This window comes from Lampris incognitus, chromosome 20 (assembly GCF_029633865.1).
Source record: "Lampris incognitus isolate fLamInc1 chromosome 20, fLamInc1.hap2, whole genome shotgun sequence".
NCBI classification, from domain to species: Eukaryota; Metazoa; Chordata; class Actinopteri; order Lampriformes; family Lampridae; genus Lampris; species Lampris incognitus.
The window spans coordinates 12,083,292-12,087,054 of NC_079230.1; positions in this window are offsets into that span (position 1 = coordinate 12,083,292).

A 3,763-nucleotide genomic window follows, 5' to 3' on the forward strand; every position below is an offset into this window, starting at 1 on the left:
ACCAAGCCATGTCAGTCCTGGCCAGGTTTAAAGACACATCAGAAAACTTGTTAATCAAAGGCAGACTTTTCAGATTGTTGCCATGGTTGTGCTAATTTATTTATTCATTGCCAGTTGTTTGGCCCTCAGGCCTGAATGCGTGACGAGGTCAGCAATATCAGAACTGCATCTGACAAACACCGTAAACCTGGCAGCACACCGCCATCACTAACCATTTCGGTATTTTGGGTAGCTTCGCAAACGCACACTGTGCATACTCACGCACACGTAGACATTCATAATAGGCCTACACATTTATGCAAAGCCAAATACATAGCAACAAACTAAACGCATGCACACACAGACAACTGGGAGCTAAAGGGCCTCAGTGACTTGCTCAAGGGCACTGTGACAGTTTTTAGGCTACATCAGGGACTCTAACAGGTGACGGTCCGATCACAAGCCCTCATCTCTAGCGAAGTGTCATTTGCCTACTTGCACACATTCCTGCAGTTTCAACATGGGTGACACAAATCAAGATTCAAGAGAAAACAGCCGCTCTCTCTGTAAAGAGAAACGGAGAGGGGGAGGTACACGTTAACCGTGAAACTGACACAAAGACATGCAACTGTTCCACTGTTTGCCGTTGATTTGAAGACGAGAAAATTTCTTTCACAACCTTGTACATTTTCTATTACACACACACACACACACACACACACGCACACACACTACTCTTTCAAAGCATTGTTTCTGAATGTTAATATTGTTGGATAACTTTCAGCTATCGAAATAATGACAAGAACATTTGACACCACTAGAGGAATGTACATGTAAAGATCTTCTATTGATTATTTGGTGCCTTTTGAAATAATTTTCCTCTGTAATAATTTCTGCTCAATAAAGTGCCTACAGTCAGATGAAAACTTCGGTGTGAAGACATTTATTTATCTACCGAGTTCAAGTTCTATCTGAAAGGAGACATATCCACCACATCAGTCGCTTCACTCATATGTACATCTCGGTCTTATTCGGGGCATCCGGGTGACATGGCGGTCTATTCTGTTGCCTACCAACATGGGGATCGCCGGTTTGAATCCCCGTGTTACCTCCGGCTTGGTCGGGCATCCCTACAGACACAATTGGCCGTGTCTGCGGGTGGGAAGCCGGATGTGGGTATGCGTCCTGGTCACTGCACTAGCGCCTCCTCTGGTCGGTCGGGGTATCTGTTTGGGGGGGAGGGGGAACTGGGGGAGTAGCGTGGTCCTCCCATGCGCTACGTCCTCCTCACTGTCAGGTGAGAAGAAAGCGCTGGCGACTCCACATGTATTGGAGGAGACATGTGGTAGTCTGCTTCCCTCCCCGAATCGGCAGAGGTGGTGGAGCAGTGACCAGGACAGCTCAGAAGAGTGGAGTAATTGGCCAGGTACAACTGGGGAGAAAAAGGGGGCAAAAAATTTCAACAAAAAAAAAAGAAGCTGTATTCAAGTTTTCTGATGCAAAATGTAAATGGCGGTGAAGGAAAAAAAAAACAGGCAGTAGCTAACCGGCCAAGTGTAGACCTGCTGATTCCCATCGATTAAAACCCTTACGTTTAGATTCCTGTGGAACCAAATTTCAATACAATGACGTTTGACATGACACTCTAGTCATATTAACTTTTCATCTCGAGATAGGCTTACAGGCTGTACAATGGCGAAAGAAATGGACACTCGCATCATCACAAGCCAGTCATCTGCACCCACAAAAAGCTGAATAACCAGCTTCAACCTAAACAGCCCATGGACAAAGTGTGTATTTCAAAGTTGCATTATCTTCAGTTGTTCTTCTCCCATGCAGTTTGAAAGTCCATTATGAATCATGTCAGCAGTTAAAGAGACTCATGACTCATGACAACCTAAAGCTACAACTTGTCACTGGCAATTTACAGTCTGTGCTCTGAAGTGAGACAGCCCCGTGTGCTCGTTCAGGCCATAACCATGATAAATATCGCCAAGCTGCAGGATGGTGAAAAGGACAATCTCTGCACTCAGTGGGAAACGTATTACAAAGGTTAGATGAAATAAGTAGCTCTGGTACATTGTATGGTTTTAAGACCTCTGTGTTTGACACACTGGAGTTTTTCCATTGGTGATGGGATCAGTGAAGAGATTGCGGCTAAAAAAACCAAATGCATAGAAAGTCATAGTAACAAAGCAAACTGAGCATGCATCAGTGAATAAATAAATATATTAAATATTTTAAACATTTTGTACTCCAGCTCTCTTTTAACTTATTTTTAGCTTTGGTCTTCATGTGTGTATATCTTATATTGTGTTTGCTGTGTTTGTCTGTGTCTGTCTTGCACTGATTGGTGAAGCCACAGCCCTCGTTTAATTTTTAACGTGTGCCTGCACATTGTTTTTAATGACGATACAATTGAATTGAATTGAACTGAATAAGTTAGCCAACCACTGGACATTTACACAAGTGAAGCCCTGATCATGTCAGTGTTGGCGTCGTGCAGCTACCTGGAGAATTCAATCACTCATCTACGTGACCTCTTCAGTCACTTCAGTTTTCTTTGGTTTTCTCACCTGGATTATTGAGCATGCATGAAGACACCTACAATGATGCAAAATACACTTGAGATGAGGAAAATTCAAAATTTTCATTTGGCAGTTGGACACTGAAAAAGTCAAACATCTCAGAGAATGTGAAATGGACTTAATTACCCTGAGCAGTTTCGCTACGCCGGCCTTTAGTGACGTGCACATTGATTTGAGGGTTCATCTGCAGTGCTCTTCGCTCCCCAATTCCCCCAGCTGCCGCCAGAATGCAAATTTCCAGTGCTCCTAACCCCAAACTGCCCCCATGAGACGCAGTCCGCTGACCAACAGTAACAACTTTGAAATTCATCTCGACAGGGTAGCAGTATATGCGTTTAAGCTTAACCACCCCCCAGACACCTACAACCTCCCCCCTTGGACAGAGACAATGAAAAGCACGTGCATTTGCTTGGTTAAGCAAGGGCAAAACGGCTCGCCCAAAAACCAAAGGTTTGCATTTTATTTTCATATTTTTGGCTATGCTTTTTACTCACGTTAGCACCTGTAAAATCTGGTTCTTCTAAAATAATGATGACGTAAAAAAAGCACGAGCGTTCTGTTTTGACAAAGTTCACACAAAATGGCTGCTCTGTGTCTGGAAATCAAAGTGTGTACTGTGAGACTCTTTTCCTTTGCTTTAGGTTAATGGGTGAGGCTAAATGTAAGGAATGACAAGCTGTGACAGCGCAAGATCTTTTTTGACAACGTTTTGAAGAAGAAAAGACTTTGATTTGACTGTTACGATATAATAATTCAACTAAATTTATTGTCATTAAAAACAATGTGCAGGCACATGTTAAAAATGAAATAAGGGAAACAGAATGTTATATAGTAACATATAATCATATATATATATAATATTAATAATAAATATATTATTATACTATATGTTATATATAATATATTATAATACAATAATTATAAATATATATAATAATACATATATAATTATATATATATATATATATATATATATATATATATATATATATATATATATATATATATATATAATTATATATAATGCTATAATGAAAGCTGCAACAGGGTTGGCTCGATGAAAGATGGCAGAAATAAACTGAACTTTTGGGCTGAGGCAATGGACGCCGGTCCAGTTTTCTTATGGACATCAGCATGTGCAACAGCAGGTTTGGATGTAGTCACACGTGTGTGTGTGTGTGTGTGTGTGTGTGTGT